Source organism: Ixodes scapularis, unplaced genomic scaffold (genome assembly GCF_016920785.2).
Source record: "Ixodes scapularis isolate PalLabHiFi unplaced genomic scaffold, ASM1692078v2 ptg000044l_1__unscaffolded, whole genome shotgun sequence".
Taxonomy (NCBI): Eukaryota; Metazoa; Arthropoda; class Arachnida; order Ixodida; family Ixodidae; genus Ixodes; species Ixodes scapularis.
In genome coordinates this window covers 68,899-92,019 of record NW_024609897.1, presented here as the reverse complement: position 1 = coordinate 92,019, position 23,121 = coordinate 68,899, and positions in this window count along the sequence as shown.

Here is a 23,121-nt window from a genome sequence, read left to right as displayed (position 1 = left end):
ATAAAAAGCAGCAGCCATGGAAACCTTATCATTAAAACATGCTCGTGACACTCTACTCCTAAAGAAGTTAAATTGTTTTAGTCGATCATTTGTAAGAAGCCAGAGATCACAGGAGTGCATTGAGCGTGCAGCACATCCAAAGCCACCCAAGCATAACACAAAAAAAAACAAAAAAAAACGCACGCATTACACGCATGGCACATTGTCTTCTACGGGTTGGTTTATCGGAATGATCGAGGCAAACTTAAATTTTTTTTTATGATTGTGATTGGCTTAGTCGGTCATAGCGAATGCATGACGATGACAAACACCGTGACGATGCACTTTTGATTCTGCTGGACTGGTTTGATAAAAAGGGTTTCCGTCACTGCACTCGCACTAAGTCTGAAATGGTGCATAGCCAGCCGGTTACAAAGAGCCGGAGCCAGCAGAGTGAGATCCCACCGTTATCCCCTGTCTCGTAGTAACTTGGCAAAGGGCGAACAATACGCTCCACATTCAGAGTTGAAGGCTTCGATGTGTGATACGTATACGAGCGCAACCCACACAAATTCTACCATGACGCAGTGGAAAGCCTGATACTTTTTCGCAGTAACAGCGTTCCGTTCCGATTGGTTCATCAGGGCAGCAGCTTCAGCCGTACTGACACGTTATGCGATCGCGGCTTCTTGCTTACCCACTATTTCTTGCTTCAAACTCTGGGCGAAGCGGCGTTACCAGAGTAATAAATGACATTTGAAGAATGCAGCCGCCACTCCCAGGTATGTCCAGTGTTTCTTGCTTCAGTCGCTAGATAGCTCCAAACCAAGCACTGCAGCATTGTAGGTTGCCTGTAACGATATTTCTCTGTGGGACCGAAATTGACAAATCGTCCGAGCGTTATTGTTCTCAATATTTTTAGGTTTCAAACTGATGCAGAAAAACATTTCGAGTGCAGTATCTACTGTAGTAGAGATGTTGCTGGAAAGCATGTGGCGCTAGCGCGCTGCCCCTGCAGCCGGTTTCCAAGAGTTGTGTTGGTTGCGTTCAGAATAACCGAAACAACTAGGACGACAAATTCACAATTAAAATTGCTCTCCTTAGTGTGTCAAGAAATACAACACCTAGCGTTGTAAAGCCATCGTGAGTAACGGTTGTGCCGGTGCTCCTGCCGTTTCTGTCGTTTTGGTGTATGAGAGTGAGAATGCACCTGACGTAAATCTGTGAGCGTACTCTTGAGGACACTATAGCTTTATGAAGACAGCCATGGCCGTTCGTAGAGTTCCTGTATATACCTACCTAAAGTAGCAGAGTTCCGCGTTCATACGCGGTGGGGGGCCGTAGCGCCGGCTTTCCTGCACTGGCCTGGATGCTTTGCTCCTCGCGTGATCGACCTCTGTGAATAGCGGCATGGCGTCCCGTAAAAAAAAACTAAAAAAAACGCGCAACTCTCTCGCTTTTCGAGTAGAGTAGCGCACGGAACTCTAGCCGTTCCACCGTTCCGTGCCAGCGCCAAATAGCAGGGACTCTTTGAAACACCGCGCCAACCCTGTGCGGCGGAATTGCTCTTCCAGATTCCAATAACACTCTCTCTTGGTCGTCTGCTAGGCGCAAAGAAGACACCGCCACAGCAATTCCTGATGTTTGCTTTACAGGCTTTTGGGAGCGCCCCTTTCGGTACGGAGACTCTCTGACTGATGGAAACAAGTCAGCCAAACAACCAACAAAGGGGAGATACAGAGCTAAGAATATTGAGCACAGAAAGTCTGATAGATTACAAAAACAAGAGCATGAACAGGCGCCAGTCTAAATAATACAAATAATCAACTGAGACATGCACAAGATCATCGGCAACGATTATGTTTTCCTCCTTATGTCCCTTTGTTGGATGTTTTGCTGACTCGTTTCTTTCAGTCGAGGAATTTTCGTACCGAAAGAGGCAAACACAAAAGCCTGTGAAGCAACCATCAGCAAGTACTGTGATGGCGTCTGTTTTTCGCCTAGCAGACGACAAGGAGGAAGTGTGAATGCAATTTGGAAGAGTAATTCTGCCGCACAGGGTAGGCGGTGTACGCGCGGTGTTTCCCAGTGGCCCTGCTATGTGGCCCCGTGGGTACGGGACGGCCACGGCTGCCATGTTACATAGCTAATAGTGTCCGCGACAGTACAACCGTGTAGGTTGTAGGTGAACGTTTTTTTTCTCTTTTATTTACACTCCTAAATGTTTCGCCTATGCTCCGTTTCACAATAAATTCAACCTAGTCAATGACACAATTCGATGAAGCCTATCATGCAGGAGTCCGTGACGGCATTCGTGGTCTTTGTGCCTTTGCTATCAGCGGCTAAATCAATCACGCAGAGAAAAAAAAGCGCATGATTAAAGGGTATTCACTGCCCATGATTAAGACAAAAAAAAACTACAAGCGCCATGACGATGCATTTTTGGTGCTGTACGATTGGCTCTACCGAATCGTAGCTTCGGCTGCGGTCCGAGTATAGGCTGGTGCTCAACCGTAGAATCGACGACGGCTTGGCAAATCCGGTGTGCCTTTCGTAAACTACCGAATTCCTGCTCTACAGATGCAACGCCGGATGCGTTCCACTAAACTGCGCATGCCCACCAACAGCTGTTTCAACATGTATGAGCTATAGCAGATGTGAGTTAGAGCGAGGCCAAATTAATCTAATAGTCCACTTTAAACGGAACTCTTTGCACAACCACTCATCGCCGTGCTCACCCGTCATTCGCGAAAATGGCAATGCTTGCGCCCAGCTCTACGAACAAGCCAGCTCAAAGCAAGAAGCCACCTATCACCTGGGATCCTGATTTTTACATTAATAACAATAGCCGTCAGCGGAAAAGTAATCTCCAGGTTCTGGAATTAATGCGAGGCTCGTTTACAGGGGAGACAAATAAACAACAGTTCCTCGACCTGGGTTGTGGCACTGGGGACTTCACCCGCGACCATCTCCTCCCTCTCTGGCCAGAAGTCGGGAGGATTGTAGCGGTCGACGTGTCCCAGGACATGGTGGAACACGCCAAGAGAAAGTTTGCCCATCCGAAGGTCTGCTACGATGTCCTGGACATTGGGGGGAATGGGGTGGCCGACTTTGTCGGGCGATACGGTCAGTTCGATCGCGTCTATTCCTTCTTATGCCTACACTGGACCAGGGATCAAGAAAAGGCGTTCAAGAACATCGCCGACTTGATGAAACCAGGTGGTGAATCCCTGCTTTACTTCATTGCGTCCGTAAGCTCAATGCGCTTGGGAAGAAAACTCTTAACATTGGATCACTGGCAAAAATACCGAACGGTAAGATGACGTTTGCATTTATCATTAGCTAGTTTGGGGGAAATTTTTCTTTTCTGCAAAAACCAAGTGGTAAACGAAAGCACACTTAGTTCATTGCCTGCTAAATACAACGCTCCACCGACGCCATGCTCTTGAAAAAATACTGAAGACAACCCGATCAACCCGCACTCAACGCGATAATTCTGTTTAAACGAAATTGGAGGAAAAGGGCCTTGATTCGTTCAATCGGAAGCATTGAGTTTGAATTGATGAATTCCGGAGGCCCATATTTCGTATTACTCTATGTTCGACCGCCCCCAATGCTACCAGTCAATGGAGCCGAACCAAGCAGCACCAAAGTGCATTGTCATGGTGCTCGTCATTTTTGTTGCTTTTACTGTCACCAGAAAAGCAATCCTGCACAGAAAAAAGGAGGAATGACGTAACATCCACTGTGCGTGATTGGTAGAGCCGGTGGTAAGAAGAGCAAGAAAAACGACGAGCACTATGACAATGCACTTTTGTGGCTGATTTATAACCCCGAGGTAATCGCAACGTTTGCTGCGGTAGGACTTAATGTCAAACAAAGTGTGCGAGGGGCAAATCATCTGCAACTGTGCATGAGTTGCGGTGGCGTCAAACCAACGTCATGTTCTGATTGGCTTTGATTGGAAGGATAGTGGGTAGACTTGAATGCAAACTGCCTTGGAGGTCTACCCACTATGTTTTTCCAATCAACCGATAAAAGCTCGGCGCTCAAACATCATCGCAGCCCTGTGCAAAGAGGAGACGAACTTGCGCTACGCATAACTTTTAATTTTTACTTTTCTTGCTTTTCTGAAGCGTTTGGTAGAAGGTACGAACCGATCGAGTATCCTTGGCTAGAAAATTCTCGACAGCTAACACATAAAAATTGTGAGGCTGGTAGCATTGGGCTAGTTGCATTTCTGTCGTCGTCGCACCCCGAGCTAGAAATGAACGCTTACGCAAATGTTGCTTTCAATTCCTCCTTCGCATCGTGCTAACGTCTAGAGTGTATAAGCCTCGAATTATCTGCTAAGGAGCATCTTCAACTTCTTCCTTCATCAGTAAACAGAAGGCCGCCATTAGTAAGGCACATATCCCATTTTTCCGATGATGATGGTGATCAAAGTGGCCAGACTGAATTTCGGAAAGGGTCTATTAGTGGCACACAAAATATTCTGGGGGCGAAAGAGGCCTATGGTGCGTGGGGAAAATCAATTCAGATCGGATGTGAATATGGAACAGAAAAAAATGATATGTAAAATTGTAGGAAAAAAAGGGTTAATAACATGGCTAGAACAGAAATCAAATCGAATAAAATAAAATAAAATAAATGTTTATTGTTCCCTTGTGTTAACCAACATCTGCAAAACCTACTGGATCAGTTCCACACACTTGAAATACACACAAAATAGAGAATTGTGTAAAATATGCAAGAACACCAGGCATGTCTATATCCCATTTAAAAACACAGGCATCAAAGTTATCGTTCTCCGAATACAGCACTAACCAATTTCTAATTCCCAAAAACAAAGGCGATTAACACAAAGAAGTATGAGCAGTAATCGCATAAGAAAATTTCACCGTTCAAAATATCTACCATATTTTGAACGGTGAACATTGACACATTCGACTTATTAAAATTATATTGAATGCGTTTAAGGGGGCACCCGCTTTTTGGCTCCGAGCAACCGAATACACGATGGGAACGAAGAGTTTTATTTGGTACCGTAATAAAAACAAACGAAGTAGTTCAGGGCGATCAATAGGACCGTGAAGATATTTATGCAAACATTGCCCGCACGTCTCGTCATTCTGTCGAAAGCATTTAAAGGGACACTGACGGGCTATTTATGCTCACTAAAGTTTTTACTTGTACATAACATATGAGAGCCCAACTACCCAGAACACAATTTGGGGCTCGAACTTTGTTTTCTTTCCGCCCAAAGACCGCCGATCGAGAGCTGGCCGGTTTGAGTCGCGCTCACTCTCTTCCCCGTGTTCACGAGCCGTTTTCCACTTTTTAGACACAACCACCAAAGATAATCAAAGTCGTGGGTCATCGAAGCCACACACTCAGTACTAGAAATGGACAAAAAATACTATGCTGTTTTTTGTGGCTTCTAAAAAACTAAAAATACGTTGAATGAAAAAAGAAAGAAAAAGTTGCACAGCCACATGATTTTCGGTATCTTTCTCCTCATTTATATTTTTTCTTCCTCCCCAGTCCAGTTTGGTTTCGGTTTTGAGCAGTTGCATTTTTTTTTTACTTTATGAAAAATAGGTTTGATCATGTAGCAAAATATTGATTGGGAGGTCTTCTGACACCCATAATAGACCGCAAGGGGAAAAAAATTAAAAAAAAGTTTTGGGGATATCAGAGTCCTTTTAAAAAGGTAGGGAAACAAAAATTTAAATATTCAAATTTTGTTCGGAAATGAGTCAAGTATGACCGATAATAACCGTAAATGATAATCGCACGTTTGTATTTTGAATGACTGGCTATATATTTCGTTCCAAACAGTGCACTCGAGCAAGCGCTCGAAGAGAAACGAACGGAGAGCGCGATGCGTCATGGGAGATCCGCCGCAAACAAAAACAGAAAGAAAAGATTTCCCCCGTTCGTGGCGTAGCAAGGCTGGCGTGGTTATGAGATTTGCCGTTGGTGACGTCAGCGTTGTGGTGGTGTCAAATAGAGTCAACGCATTACAACTGAGCCGTTCGAAGTACCCGTGGGGTGACGAGCACGTGGCTGGCCCAAGGAGCACGCGTAGCTTCCACAGCACTGTCAGCTTAGGGGTGAACGGGTTGGGAAAAGCAACTTTTGTCCCAATTACAGCCTCGTTTACATGAAAGCGACTTTAGCGCATCGAATACACTCGTTCTTTGAACGAAGCCGACGCGGCAACGTTTATATAAATGCGCCCCAAGCCCTACACGAAGGTGGCGCCACGCCGTGTCAAAGCACGAAGTTATGCAGTTCCGGCACCAGCCGCACCACGTTTTCAGGTGCCTAGGTACGAAAGATAGGGAAAGTACGCTTTCCTGCCCTTTGCCCCCCCTTCTCGATCCGCGTTCTCTTTCGACACTACTTGTTTCTTTCCTCTCTTTCTTGCCCTTTGCACCCTTCTCCTCTCCGAACGCTTCCTCACACCACCTGCTTCTGCGTCTCCCGTTCCTGTGTGCTGGGTCCAAGGACGTTTAAACAGTCAGGACCCGGCATGACGTCAGCCTGAGTGAAGCCGGAAGAGGCGTTTAATCCCAGACTGCCTTGCGCACCCGTTCCGAGGCCGTGGGGTAGCGTACCGGAGGTTCGTCTGCTTTCTGATCTGCTCCGGCGTGTGCTTCACGAGGTTCACGAGGCTAGCTTTCGATGCGGTCGGCGTCCGCCATGGGCGTCCACGATGCAAAGGCTTTGCAGCGTGAGTGTTTATACTTAGTTCCACATTATGTGCGAGCGAAGTCAGAACTGGAAGCGCGAGCCCGTTGTTCTGTGCGCTCCTGGCTTGCATGCGCGCTCGTGCCATCTGCTGCTGCTGTTTATTAAAAAATGCGCTGCGCACCGCCAAGTCCTTCACGGTGCGTCGTCTAGAGCGTCTCAAATCTAGTCACTTACTTTCTGCTGGGCAACCATGCGTTCGTTTATAATAATCTCATCCAATTCCGACCATACCGGTTTAAAAGTCTCCCGTTAAGCGCTGTTTCAAATAACGGTGGGTACCGCCATTACTTTCGGTGCACACAGTCGTGTTGCCACGGAAATGTCATGGCAACGCGGTTGTCTGCACCGAAATTAATGGCGGCGCCCGCTCACTAGGCTTCCCATTGGTCAAGAAATGTTTGTTGCGGCTCGTGGCCACGCCTACTTCCGTTACACTTCGCTCCATGCATTGGGGATAGGGACGCCACCTCCTGCCCATTATAACCTCCTTGGCTGGGTCTGTAGCAAGGTCAACGGCGTACTCGGCTTCCGCTCCGGTGACCAGCGTTAGATCCTTGGCACCAGTTGACTTTTTGTTTTAAATCGTGTAGTGGTTGTGGTTTGAGACCTTTACATATCGTACTTCCACGGCCTTTGAAATTGGTTGGTTCTTAATAAATACAGCTTGAAATATAAAAATCGCGTGCCATTCTCCTTTCAGAAATGTGGTAAAGGAATAAAATTCCAGGCAGTCGTGTATGTCTGAGATGAATCCGCCTGAGAAAAAACAGTCATTAAGCACGCGAAAAAGTTTTTTTAAAAGTGATATTTTTTTTCGTTATCCTGAGACTATTGGATATCTGTTTACCGATTTACACGCTCAATGAACGTTTTTCAGAATTTGCCCAGGATCGTGGCGCGGCCAGCTAACATCGCTTGAAACGCTTGTGAGAGCTCCGTGACAGTTTTGTCTGTGCCAGCGCCAGGCGTGTCTCCTTGTCCGTGTGTTTACGTTTGTTCTTTTGTTCAGCCTTTCGCCATTCCGAACGTGTATTCTGGCGTCGCTTCGCATGCATATTTGGTTCGAAAAGGCTGAGAATGACCCTCGAGATTTAGAGAAAGTCACTGTCTACGATAAAGAGAAAGTCACTGTCTACGACCTAGTTCGTCTATGCACATTCAAAGATGGATAGACAGCCTAGGCCGCATCGGTTCCTTCAGTCTACACAGTGTCACGCAATCGTCACTCCGGTGTCGCGTCGTACAAGCAACTGAAAAAGGTGTCTGCTTTCAAGGCAGAGCGTTATGTAAAGAAAGTAATGAAGACCAGCTTCAATCCCGACCAAGCTATGCACTTTGTGCGGAGCTTGTGCGCTCCGTTTATGAGGGCAGGTCACCACAAACAGCTTATTGCGCTCTCCTTGTGTGCCTAAGTTCTTCAATTAGGGTGGCGATGTGGGCTAGCTGGTTGATGCTGAGTAAATTCGACACAGCACACAAGAAAAAGACGATGTAGAAGGTGTACACAGGACAAGTGCTTATTTTCAACTGGTTTTTTACTAAAGATTAACACCAAAGTAAACAATCGCATCTCACATCATCATGGCTAGTTCCGCACTCTTCCAGATAACAGATCTCTTACCCATGAAGAATGAAGAGGGACAGATGTTTGGCTTCAAGATTTCCCAGTTGCTTATTTTTTTAGTGTAAACCTCTGACATTTCCCTAGTCATCTCAACCCCCCCCCCCCTCCTTCCAGTAATCGTGACGTGATAGAAGTCGGGCTGGCATTCACAATCTGCACTATGAAGTAGCAAGTGCCCCAAAGCTTTCGACCCCAGTGACCAAGCCTGCTCACTCAGTCTTTCATTTATACGTCGGTCCGTTTGGCCAACGCATACCTTGCCACACGTTAGCGGAATCCTCTACATGACGCCCATCGTACACTCCACATATTTGTTCCTATGTTTCACTGAGCAAATGCGCTTGGACCCACTTTTGTTGGCAACTCTTGGGAAGAATTGCGCAAGTTTGATAGGTGCTGAAAACAGCATAGGCACGTCGTATCCCTGGGCTAGTTTTTTTAGATTGTGGGAATTTGATGAAAATAGGAAATGTCTATCGTGTTATTGGTTGGCCAATTTTTTACACCGTTGCCCCCCCCCCCCCCCCCCCCCCCTCACTTTCTTAAGCAGAAACTCTGCAACTGGAACGAACAACGATGTGGGAAAGCCAGCCGCAACCAGTCGCTCCACCTGCCGGGTGAAACTGGCATGCATAACATGGTGGCATGATTTCGCCACAGCCGCATGTAGGCAAGATGAAGCAATACTTTTTTACGAGTTCAGAATGCAAGGAGTCGAAAGAGAGAAGACCCTTCTTCGATGGTTTTATCATACGACCCAGAAAAACGACTGCCTGTGAATTCTAACCAGAAGTCGAGAAATTTTAAAAAGCGACCCTCCCGAAGTTTGTAGGTGAATCTAAGCCCCTGCGCCGTGCGAAAACATTCAAAACTGACGTGGCAGTTTTTTTTTTCCTCTGAAACTCAGTCAAACCTTGTCCTTTTCTTTGCTGTGCTTTTTTTTTTTTTGTGTGTGTGTGTTTATTTTTTTAGAGGCCTGTTTGTTTAGCAGTTAATGGGAGTTTATGTGCCGTTTCGCTCAGACTATGGGTATTTATGTGCTGTTTTTCGCTGCGACAAACATCACATAAGGCTGGCTTCGCTCCATGGGACCCCCCACCCCCCCCCCCCCCCCCCCGCCCCCCACACACACACACACTTTATGCTTTCACATTAAAAACGTACAACTGACGATACAGTACCACGAGAGTGGACGTAACCCTTAATGTTTTCAGTTGCAATACTAACCGACAGGAATCTGGCAAGCGAAGTAGTTCATACAAGAATTTTCTGGTGTATTTCCTATGATTTTAAGTGACAATCAAACATGATACAATTTGTTGGCTGTAGGTTATGAAAAACGTATCTCTCACAAGCCGAAATGACAATGAAATTAGTAGCACATATTTCAATGCAGAATTAAAGATTTCCCTGATACTTGCGATAACGATAGCCGATAACGACAAGATGTCTGCGCGAAGGCGTCGGCGGAGTACTTTGTATTGTCGTCGAAGTCATCGGAACGATCTACTCTACCTCCCTAGATGGAGAGAGCCTGAGGGAGAGAGGAAGATGAAACTTCCCTGGAACGTCATCTCCCCGAGGTCTGATTGGAAGGAGAGGGGGCGAACAGACAGGGTAGTTGACTTTGTCTCTCTACTCACCGTTCGAAACCGTTAAAGCGCCGAACACTGGTTTCAGGCTTTCGAACGCGAGACACTGCAGGAGAACAGACGACCCTATTGTTCGATCTAATTGCGGGACATACTAGGCTCGTTCGAGTTACTCTCACCTCTTGCTCCGGTGCAGGAAAATCTAGGGCAGTGTAGTTCCGATATATGCATTGAGAAACGATCGGAAGTACACCGTTCTATACTTTTCTGCACCGGTGCAGGAGGTGCAGGTAAATGGAAAGAGCCTAAGAGTTGAGCCAACGGCATGCTAGCTTTTGCGTCTACCCACTAATCCTTCCAACCATAACTTGGTGTTCTGACGGCCCCGCGGCTGTTAACATTTCTTGCTTCCGCTCATTTTCTCGCCATATTGTCATAAACGTTATGTAAATCCCAAAGGTTTCAAAGCGTGGCTTGCAGGTCGCTCAGATTTCTCAAGTTTCCATTTTGTATCTCTGGTTCAGAGATTCTTCGTAAAAACACACTCAGTATCGACTGAAGAGAATAGTATTTTTGCCCAACGCGTGGCAATAAACGAAATACAGAAGGAAAGTTACAAACACACACTCCTTGTAAAAGTAAGGGAAGCTGGAGCACTTGCCAAGAAATCTGAGTTTGGAGCGGACTTATAATATAGCTTTTTGTCCCGTTAATTCAGTTATCGCACGTACCTTGGGCAGAAGTAAACGTAAATAGCATTTATTTTGAAACATCCGTACAGCGATTGCCGCTGGGCATCCGGCGATCCTCTCTGCCACCTGTTATCTGTACGGAGCGTCGTGACGTCATTGGCGGCATCCCCGAGATAGCTTAGTGGCGAGCAAAAGTCACCTGACCCCGCTGAAGATGTCACTTTTGCTAGTTTCTTTCTCCGCTCTCCTGCTTTCCCAGTGTAGGTGCGCTGGAACGGTGCGCTGCAACGGGACGGTCTACGTTGAAATTCTAATTAGCTATTACGACACTCCTACTTATAAGATCGAAATAAAACTTAAGACACATGATCATGAAGGTGTCTACATTACAACATTTACTGCATTTTTTTTCCAGGACCTTTTTAGCTGTGGCGTTACAACTGCGGTGTGTGTGTGTGTGGGGGGGGGGGGGGGGGGGGGGGGAGACTGCCCCGGGTGCAGCGCTCAGTGTGGTGTCGCGGCTGGTCACGAGAGGAGGGGGAGGCTGTCTCGATTTCGCTGTGGGCCACCGTCGCCGGTGCCGCTGAACCTAGTGACGCCGCTGCTCTTCCGCTTCCCTTTAATGAACATCGGTCAATGGAAATTCTCAAACTCACATGGTGCCATTTCAAAAGAAATAGCCCTTGTCCTTCAGTATTATGGCAAATGCAGTGGTCTTACAGAATGTGACGCAGCGCCGAGCTATATCCCATTGTAGCCCCACCACTCTCGCAGTAGCGTAAACTCCGGGAACGAGTCGTACCGGAACGGACAAGATGGAAGAATCGCGCCGTTATTTGGCTTCTGCGTAAACGGCTCAATCCACGAAAAACACACACACAAAAAAAAACACGCACGCTTGGCAGAGATGTTGAAAGCACGCAGAGGTCGCTCGTTTTGGCCGCTATGCTTGATAATGTCATCTGGCCGTGGTAATAACTAGTATCTCCACGAGCAATGATTTGAGGCCCAGCTAACGTGACTTACGCAAATTGTGATGTGCGAAAGGGCGTTAACAAAGCCGTAGTGCTGGAGTAAGGCAAATACCGCAGCCAAGCGCGCTCCCTGCACAGCACCCATTTTGCGGGAGCGTTCGTCTGGAGCACGTGTCCAATCACTGAAGAAACAAGGTTCGGCCGACCGCTGACGCAGCCTTCGTGTGACGTTAGCTTTGTAACAGAAGTGCCTAAACAGTAAACGGTTTGGTGCAAGCCATATAACATATTCTAGATTAATTTATTAAAAATTAATATTAGAAGAACATGGGAAGCTCTTGCCTCCAAGAACCCAGCACAGAAGGCAGACGAAATTTGCGAAAAGACCTTCTTTCAGTTTTTCTGTGTTGCCGCTACGTAGCACGGATTTCGCTGGAGTCGAGAAAGTGACAGGGGATATAATTGCGCGCCGCTCCGCTCCGCAAGTGGAGCAACTGCATCAAGCAACTCGAGCTTTGGTGTGCAGCGAGTCGGAGCGGCCATATTTTTGGCGTATTTGAATGCCCGATCGGCTTGTTTGGACGCAGATGTGTGCCTCGCTTAGTCGAAACAGTCTCATACTCTGACAGAACAGCCCTCTCTCTGAACTCAAGGGGGACATCATAGGCCTCTGAACAATAATACACCAAAACTTCGCTCCTGAATGACCACTGAGGACCGGTGTCCCACCGAAACCAGGGGAAACCGAAGGAAACGCTTTTCAGGTTTGGCGCACTTTGCTAGAGGACTTCGGACCGCCGCGTAGGAGCCTGGAGAGTTCACCAAGGACGTCCTGAGGAACACAGCCGGCTATCGGGGAAGTGAATACCCCTTGATCAAAATATTTTGATGCCGTCGTTAGCACATTTTTTTGTTGTCATCAGGTAACAAACGTTGTAACTGTCATTTACGAATGGAGTTCGAACTAGGCTCGGAAAGAACATCACGCTACGATTACGACAAATCCGCTTCTGCGATGATGTCACGCCGTGGAGTTGGGACTACCGAGGCCTAGTCGGCAGAGAGAGGCCAGCCACAATATTAATGCATATTTTTTAGTTGTTCAATAGCCCTAGGGCACTACTCCGTGACCATGAACTTTACGTTCTTGAAATTCTGTGTTTTTAATGATGAACAGAAAAGTGTACCTTTTTATTTATGATTCATTATTCATACCGTCACGCAGGTGCTCCCGGCGCATCTTCCAGCCCTGGATTTGCCGGACCGAGATGCCCGTCTGTCTTACATATCTGGTCTTGTGAAGAACGCCAATTTGATTCCAACCACGTGCGAGGTGCTCGAAGAAGACCGCAGGTGGTCCAGCGTTGAGGAATATACAAGTAAGCCTGGGAACAACTGCAGGCTCCTCAGTATGCTCTTAATAGGGGTGTAGCAGGGCAATCGAATGTCGCTAAAGAGTCGCAGTGCTGAAGTTTATACCTCACGTACCGAAGCACAACGCATTGATAAATTCAACGCGACTGTTGCGTTAGTGTTCGGCTGAAGCTTGTTTGCAATGAGTTAAAGTATGACTTCCAGTCAAACGCTGAAAGAGCACTCGTGTCTGATATGCGTCCTGCGCTAGTCTTTCCTGGGTGAGCTAAAAAAATCAGCACTACGGCTCTCTGTCAAGGTGGTGTTTGGCAAAGAGGGGTATCGCTGATGTCAGATCAGAGGACAAACAAGTCAAGAGAGCCAACGATCAAAAAGATCGATTTGACCTCTTGACTCGCTGGATCTCATGGCTGGAGGAACCTCTTGACTCACCATAAACCTCTTAACTTGTTTGTCCTTTTAACCCATATATCATTACTTGACTCATGTCCCAAAATGTTGACGACTCTGGAGATTTCAGATTGGCCTCTCTACTTTTTTTTCTCCCAACTGGATTTAGGGGTTCCCCAATGATATTTCGGGGCATATGGGCTCAATCCCTGAAACTCAGCTAAACGAATGCAATACATAAAACTCCAAATTGTCTAGAAACTCGCACAACAGATGATAGAGTGTTGTCTTTTGCAAATAACAACTACCTTTCATAGCAAAATTATGGCTACGTATGTAGGAATAAAAAAAAAAAAAGATTCATAACAGAGATGACAGATTGCTGTTTCTTGAAAACAAAATCTTCCATAACAAAAAAGAATAATTACCAATGTCGGAATGAAAAAAAAAAGGTTATTAAATCAGCCATGGAACAATTTTTGTACTTTGCGCAACTACCGCGTAGTACGGATCCCTGACTTTAATGGTCTGTGAAACACATATTCGTTTTCACCACACGCAATCGTAGACGCAGATAAAATTGAAGAGAAACAAGCAGCGTTCACCCGCTCGACTCGCAGCAAGAACAAGCGGCCACGTGATCTGGAGACAGTTATATGCTGCCAATGTTGTTCATAACCGCGCTGGATTTGGCAAGGCAGAGGACACGCTCTGGGCTCCAGCCATTGTTATGATTCGGCTTTTGTCATTATTGCAGCGATTGGACACGGCCCTCTACCCGAATGCTTCTCGAGCTATCGATTATCACGAGCACAAATCGAGTACTCACGCAATGCTCGGGTTCAATCCATGAGCCCCATTCAAATATCGTCACTCGGCGGCACTGCGCCCGCCCAGCTACGCCGTCAAGTTTTGCGGAGAAATTAAACGAAAACGCTCTCTTTTGTCCTTGAAATTACACAGCCACAAATGCGTTTCTTGGCCATTGGTGCTGCGTGCAAGTATCCTTCAGCCCCACTAGTGCCAGTAAGCTCGTGTAAAATGAAAAACATTCCAATTGAATGTCGTTGCACCGTTGCTTTGTCAGAGAACACTGTCGTACAGTAACCGTGTTTTACATCACGGGCAGTCTCAGCAAAAAAAGAAAGGCTGGACAATAAAGGAATTCTCTGATCAAGTGCAGATCGGCTAGTCAACTTAATCGTGTCCGACCGACCGAATCCTCGGTAGGGTGTTTTTTTTAACCTCACAAGCACCGAGTTCTTGATTCATTCAATTGCTTGACACGGCGGATCTCTTGACCACTAACAAAATTGCGGTCAGTGCGCGCAGGCAAGCTGGTTGTGCTCCAGTCTCGAGTTAATATCATCATGGTAAACTGCTGAGGATATTGCATCTCTCTGACTTGGTACAGTCATGTCTTGTTAATACGGACCCCTTTAATATAGATATCCCGCTATATGAACACCATTTTTGAGGATTAACAGGAAAAATACACGCCTTTTTTTCCATTAATTTGGACAACCCACATTTTGGACGATTTTTGAGGAGAACGGAGGCGTCCATATTAACGAGACATCACTATACAGGGTGTCACAAATGAAAATTTACACGGTCGTTTTTACCGCAAAAATAAACTAGGCATCGCCGAACGCTCATTTTGCGCTTCCGCCCAAAGGTAGAGCTAGAGGTCACAACCAGATGCCAAAGTTTCAGCCCGATCCGATTACTTAATCAAAAGTTATAACTGATTTTCTGAAAATTTCAATGGGAAAATGGCGGCCGACGGAGTTTTCAAACACATGGGGCTCTATGGCACCAGAAACCGAAAACGGGCGAAAATGGGCTCCATTTTCCCATTGAAATTTTCAGAAAATTATTTATAACTTTTGATTAAGTTATCGGATCGGGCTGAAACTTTGGCATCTGGTTGTGACCTCTAGCTCTACCTTTGGGCGGAAAATGAGCGTTCGGGGATGCCTAGTTTATTTTTGCGGAAAAAAAGACCGTGTAAATTTTCATTTGTGACACCCTGTACATTTTGACTTGCCTGGCACTTGACAGTCGGATGTCCCGATTTTTTTGGATCTCTTGATTTGTTTTCTTCCTCTAGCAAAAGCCGCCATCAACCCTACAACCTCTCGCCGCCGCTTCTGGTCAAGAGATTCATTTTGTCAAGAGATCCAGCGAGTCAAGTGTCGTGTGGAAGACATATCAAGAGATCCATCAAGTGAAGAGATCTAATATATATGAATAGGCCCAATAAATCGAAAGGTCGATCGATTTAAGTGATTCAACCAATCAAGACATCCGACGGATCAAGAGATCCGATAAGTTAAAAGATATATGGTAGGTTAAAAGTTAACCCACAGCAAATTTCGTTTGCCAATGACAATTCCACCGTTAGACAGGAGTGATAATTCAGATTAATTAATTTTTTACTCAAGCTTAATTTATACTTTTGAAAAAATGATAATTTCCAAACGAAAGGTGTTTCGAATAATCAGTCGCGGTTTTCGCAATGCAAATCAAGAGGTAGCCGTAAATTTGTATCAAAGTCAACTTGTTTATTATGCGTCTGTCCTTTGCGACACCACAGTTTCTCACTTATTTGGAAAATTTCCAGTCTTAGTGGTGTTTTACGTGTTTTTGAACAGTTCGTTCAGTTTCTAAGATAGCGCATATATATCCGGAAATATTTTTGGAAAGTATATATGGGCAGTTTCTCATGCGGGGTTGAGGATTTGGTAGGTTTATGTAAGATCACTTGGGTCGTTGAACCAATTGACTCGTTGGAAATGAGTCAAGAGTTTTAATGTAGTCAAGAGGTGCAAGAGCCAAAGTCGTTGGCTCTGTATTGAATCTCTTCATTTTGAATCCTTCCCGCCAGGCCCTCTTCTCAACGCTTGTGACGCTACTGATTTTCCCTTGTGCCTCCTGTCACTTTTTTATGCCTACAGACCCTTTACTTGGACAAGTTATATCTGGATCGCCTGGTCTTTGCATTAGCGATAATTATAATATATTCACCGATAGCGTGAACCTCGCAGCGTATCGAGTCCAGAGAATGGTAATATTGCTCCTTATTCAATACGACTGCGGTATCAGTCAATGAGAACAAGAAACAACGAAACACAAAAGAAGAATCGTGAGCATAAATCAAAAGACGCGCCCTGCTTTCATGGGCTAAAGTAGGGGAGTCTTCTTCAAACGAGTGCCGCAACGGACTTTCTGATACTTATTTCCGGGCTATATAGTAACTGCCAAAACGTTTTCTTTTTTTTTTACTCTCGTTTTCAGGAGTGCATATGGGAATTATTAGACTCGCCAGCCTTGTAACAGAAGAAGAGAAGCCTCTCCTTCTCAAGGACGTCGCCGAAGAAGGAGCCAAGTTGTTGGCCGAGGAAAAGGCCGGTGGCTCACCTTTCCGCAACTCCCAGTTTCTGGTGCGCGCCCAGAAACCTCGACACTAAGATTGGCGTGCCCTGCGTTGCCGCGACGCACAGTGCACACATCGAATATTGATCTGCACACCCCTGCCTAAATAATGAGATGCAGCTTAACAAAGTCGAGGAAAAAAGTAGTAACGCGTGTTAAGTGAAATAAAGAGTTATGTTTGATGCACGATCTTTGATTGGACTGCACTGCTGAGAATTTAACAAAAAACGAAACTGCGACTCGGTGGCGTTTTTCCTTTTTTTTTAAGTCCCAGTGGCGTTTAGTGAACATACTTCAGCAAACCCGACACTAGGCGAACATCCAACGCTGAGAACAAGTCGTCGGCTTCTTGAGTGGGAGTTTCGGTGACGCCAGAAAGGCGACGAGTTTTGATTGGTTCTGATTGAAGGATAGTAGTCAGACCTTAAAGCAAGCTGCTTTGAGGTCTACCCACGCTCTTTCATTCAGAAACAATCGGAGCTCGGCGTCTTTCTGGCGTCACCAGAACCTCTTCAGAAGAAGCAGGTGAACCTGCGGTTCGCCTTGGTACCCTCCAAGTGGCTCGCAAATCTTACCTGTAAGTATTTTGACACTATAAAAACCATGGTTGCAATCGCTCCGCTTTTACGAGAACCGACATCTTTATTCAGTATCAACGTACGCAAACCATCAAATCAAGCAAGATCAAACAAACAATTTGAGTTGGGAAGCTATACCCTGTTTCTCACCCGTACCGACCGAAATCGATTCTACGATCCAATGTGAGGCGCTCAAGCTGTGCCTGAATTGTTTCGCCATAGAGCTCCTAGTGTTTGTGCATTTACTCTCGCGGAATGAACGAATCCCACGCATTGAATGTGCTGCCATCCCGCGTTTTCATTCGTGCGCGATTGGTTTAGCCGGTAATATCACGCGCCCAAAAATAGATGAGTGTCATGACGAGGCATTTTTGGAGCTGCGTGATTGGCTCCATTGGATGTAGGCAGCGTCCGCTGCATTCGCAAATTAAGTGAAACGGAGCGCATAGGTCTATGCCAGCCACGCTACGAAAACATGCACCCATGCGAGGCTACAGTGCTTAGGACTCTGCGCGACGTTCGGTGTTGTACTTGCGACACGTTTTTTGGGTGCAAACTACGTCGGCCTTGGAGATCTCTCTATAAACATCTCGGCAAACGCAAAACTGCTCGCGCTCATGATAATTCCACCAGCCCAACGAGCTATTCGGTGTTTTCAGCTACTCGCCCCGAGTGGCGGCAGTCGTGCCTGCTATCTTTTGAACTCGAAGCCGAAATTAAGCATGAAAGTATGCCTAAAAAAAACCAATGCTATTTTACGACCAACAATTTTACAACCGACATTCCGCACGTCAATCATCTCGGAAGCCGATGAGAGCTGACTCGGCGTTTATAACTGATGCACTGGGTGGGATCTATAGGTCCCGCCCAGTGCATCAGTGCGTGCTAGAGACCACGCCCGTGCGTGGTCTCTACCACATTAACTGTGTCGTTTGGCGTAAATATTGCGGCAATTGTTGCTTTCTTTCCGGAAAATTTATTTTGTGACATGCGTGTCCGACCAAGGCACTCAAAAAATAGGATTTCTTTAGGACAGTCGTGTATCTTTAGCAGGTCCCACGTTGTGTTCCAAACCTTCCAGGTCACAATAGCAACGCAGTACGGAACGCTTTTCCACTAACGCTTTTGTTTTAGGTGTAGAAACGAACGCGAACGTAACCTCTTACATGGAACTGTAACGGAGACCTGTAGGCACGTGGAACAACATAGTAGATGTGGTCGTATTTTTGGGCGTCGCCGAGACTGCGCTATGTTCAAATAATTTTTATACGTCCATTTACATACTAAATATAGAGAGTACTTTTCTTTAACCATGGGTGTAGCCGTATCATTTTCACGGCGACTCATTGCCCGCAAGCCTTCCCCCAAACCCGAGGGTTAAGGCGAAGGCGTTCAGGCACACAAACCTCCTGCAGCAGAACCCCTAAGTTAACATGTCGACCGGCCGGGCATTTCGTAAACTAGTCGAAGTGCCGTGCCGTCGAGGAGGGTCTCGGCTCAAGGCACGCCGGTGTAGACCTCGAACCATATTCCACTGGTTGCGTGTGTCCGTGTGTATGACGTGTGTGGGTTTGGGGGAGGGGGGGTAGCTGCGGGGGTTCCGAGCTCAACAGGCTTTTACGCGCAGACGGAGGAGCAAGAGTCACATGGTTCCTGGGAAAGTATCGCCAAGCTCTCTGTATGGTCGCCATTTTGCTCCGTGAAATGAGCAATCTCTTCTTGACCCCTCCGTTCTTGGTGAGCCGACCTGAATTCGCTGGTAATGAGTAGCTTTATGGAGACGTTCGTTGTATACGGATACTTTTCTATCATACACCGGCCAAACAAGCATACATGTTCGTACCACCACCATATGCTGTGTCTGTGCTTGTAAATGAAAAATAAGCTGGCTGTTTTACAATACGCAAGAACAATTTAATTGTAAAAGATTCGTGTAGCTTGGCATGATTGATGAAGTTGATTGCATACACAATGCCAAACACGCTTATATCGGCGAGGAACGCTTCCAGTACGATGATGCTCCATGGTAATTTTGGTGCGACTGGTTTAGGACGACTCCCTGGAAGCTTCGAAGATTTGAATGGACCGAGATTGCGATTTCCATGGCAAAGTAGACAAATTAATATTCGCATCGCGAGGATTTGGTCGTTTGTATGTTAGTATTTGTTTGTGTACGGCTAGCGGGTACAGTAGGCAATGGCACTACTTTCCTAAGATCCACTGACTTTAGGAGAAGCAACATTGGGCCCCAAAATGATCTCCATTTGCTTGAAAACATGAGTGGAACACACGATTCCAAGAATAAGAAAAGATTAGAAAAAACAGAAATATGAAGACTCCTTCGACAAATCCAACGAATTGGGGCACAAAAAACCTAATCTCAGCGGACATTGTTCTCTGAAAAGTTCCTTGGCCAGGGGTTCGGGATTCTGTGAAACCCAAATTTTCAGCTTGGACAGGAACATGGTCGCGAGACTCCATTGTGATTGGATTTGAGTATGTATGTGTGTGTGTGTGTGTGTATGTGGGAGGTACAGGCCATCGTAGTAAAAAGTGTCTGCGGCAGGCACTAGTTGAACCCAGGCAATTTAAATTATTAACTAAGCGTCTTTCCAGGAGGTCACACACGTCACCGTGACTTGAGGTGCTATTTGATAGGAAAGCCCAGTGTATTTTTTGTGTATGCTTACACAGCCTGAAGTTAGTCTGCCACGACGGGCTACTTGTCTCTCAGCTGTGGATAAGCAATCTAGCTAGTTCAGTACAAACGCTAGACTAGTGTCTTTAATGTGCACAACGCAGTGGTAACAAACGACCGCACGCCGGTAGGATGGTAATCCAGATCGAAAAGCGGATGCCACGCAGATCGAATGCCCTGCGGGCCATCCGCTGTGTGTCCGGCAGATCTAAACTTGGCACCCTATCGCTCGATTTCAAACCGAGGTTAGCGGTGGTATCTCCATCCCGGGCATTGCCATCGAGTGTACTTGTCAGTGTCAAGTCAGTCACTAAATTAACCTATGGAGAGCGCCGAGAAAGTAGACGCCCCGAGTTTCACGTGCAACACAATTACCTAGAAATTTGCTATGTATTTCTTTTTTATTAATAATACTTAAGAAAAATATGCACAGCCTTTGGTATTTTCTTGCACTCTAAGAAAAAGGCGAGCGCGACTTAGTCCCCGAGTGGAGCAAGTACGTTGCCACAACCATTAGTCCACTCGGGGACTAACGGGAAGGGGAGTAACAGTTGCACTCCCCCATTAGTCTTTGGCACGAGCACCGTTGACACTAACTGGTACACCGTTTCAATTGAACCTCGAGGACGAACTGTTAGGCCCTTTTACTTAGACCACTGGGACTAACTGTTACACGGTTTCAAATGAACCTCGAGGACCAAGTGTTAGGCCCTTGTACTTGGACCCCTGGGTCTAAACGTTGCGCCCTTGGATTTAGACCCCTGGGACTAAAGGTTTATCGTTTACATTTGGTCCCGAGCCACAAATCTCAGAAACGAAATTTTCCAGTTCAGGTTATACGTAGCTTTATTGCCTCGTAGATACATATCGCGTTCAAGGATGACTGAAGTCGAAGTTCTTGAGCGGTAGAATTCACGATAAGGCCAAATTCCGAACAGTGCACTTGCGGCGACGATGGCTTGAACACTGGGACGTCTGTCCAAACCGGTCGTGGTCCAAGCATCGTTTATTGGGGCACCGGCAGCTTCTTGCCTGTTTGCAAGGAATTCGGATTATTAGCCACAGAGGCAGCGTGAAATACCCGATTGCTCAACAAAAGTATGCGATATAACACACACATAATAAAATAATAAATAGGCTAAAAAAGTGCCCCAATGGTTCACATCTAACATGCGATCTGTTGACAGCCGACCAGCACAATATTATATTTTTTAGCAGGCCATTCGCTGCGAATTACAGACCCAGCGCTGTCGCCGTGTAAAACTATGCTTCAAAGTGACGGAACGAGCTCCTGCCATCAACGCGAAAGTCTGTACACATCGAATAAATGGCTCCATTAAGGCCGGTTCTCACACGCAGCGAAGCGCTGAAGTAGCGCTGCTCACGTGGAGCTACTTTTCGTCTGCCATGAGCAACAGTGTATCGCACCGTTTCGACGGTGCGATACAAAGCTGGTGAAAGCTCCCGTCAGCACACGCTTAGCTTTAGGTTAGCGCTGTGCTTGTAGATTTCTGCTGCATGTGTGGACAGGCCTTTATGGTAAAGCGATCCCTGCCAGGGTCTCCAAAACACAAAAAATAAACAAAAAAAAAATAAACCATTGGTAGAACTGGCGGTTTGCTCGATAGTCGATACGATTGAATATCAGGTCTCTGTGCTGCATAAAAAAAATAAGCAACCTCGGTGCCAAACAAAAAAAGAGCATGGCGCGCGCTATGGAAGCTAGAGAACGCGCTCAGAATAAAACACTATTTCTAAAGCCGCAGTTAATGAATATACCATAAACAGAAGTACTTCGACATACCTTAATCGAGTTCCCTTGTCTTGTGACTTCAGAACAGATCAAGTGCAGTGTTGCATCACCGCGAATCCCGCAATGATCGGAGACGACACAGGAAGAAAAAACGGCGACCAGCTTCTAAGTTCTGACGAAGGCTGTACTAAAAACAGGTTCTTTTCAAACAAAGACCCCTTCCAATTTTCCCGACGGACCCTATCTGCCCCATCTGAAAGAATGCGGGGTAGGGAATTGGTGGGAGGGGGAAGGGCGCGCACACGAATATCTCTTTTCCTTCTCCCACTACACACAACACATGGACATAGCAATGACCCAAGGACGGGAGAAGGTCGAAGGTCGCTTTTTTCAGCGCGCCGGTCAAGTGACCTACAAGCAAACACATTTTTTTTTCTTTCCTCTCTCTCTCACTCTCTTCCGTTTTCTCGGGGGTCTTTTTTTATTTTTTGTTCGCATCTGTTTTGTATTAGCAGGGTGTTGCCATGGTTGACGTTACGGGCGCGGTTCGTTCTTCGTTGTTCACCTGGAATGTTATCTGAAACAGCGACGACGATCGTATGAAGGCGTCTAGATACTGCCTCTGAATGTGCTTTTTAAGTGGAACGTGCCGTGCATCAAGTGTGTCGTTGCAGATTTTGAGTTCGACATTGGACTACCAAGGAAGGTTGGTTATGGGTAGACCCAGAGACGAGGCACGACTTGTTCTCAGTAACTCAGTTTTTGCGATTGAAGTGACCATTTATTCTGACGGCGGGACTCCGGTGTTGAAAGCGCGTCTTCTACAAACTCTTCAGTTTCATTTAAAAAAAATAAAAAAAAGTTTTAGTATTCGGAGGTGTTGCGTTTGGATAAATGTCAATTTTTTTTTGCGCGAAGGCAAATTACGTGAATGGGACTTGTGAAATATCAACAGATCCTTTTTGACGAGATTGTTGGGTGAAGTAGAGTCAACACATTCGCCAACTCGCATTCGCACAAGCTGTGGTGCAGTGGAAAAAAGTACGGAGGGGCACCGCGTCTCGGAGCACGAGGAGCAAAATAATGCCCGATTCGTTCTGGATGAGCATCGTACCAGTGTACGTTTATAGACCAACACGCGTCCCTGACGTCAGGCAGCTGCGGTGGCGCTGTCGACGGCACTGGGCATGCGCAAACGCTTCAGTTCACTCGAATTCGGTTTCTGCGCATGCGCAGTGCCTACACCTGGTGTGGACAAACGCGGACGTGT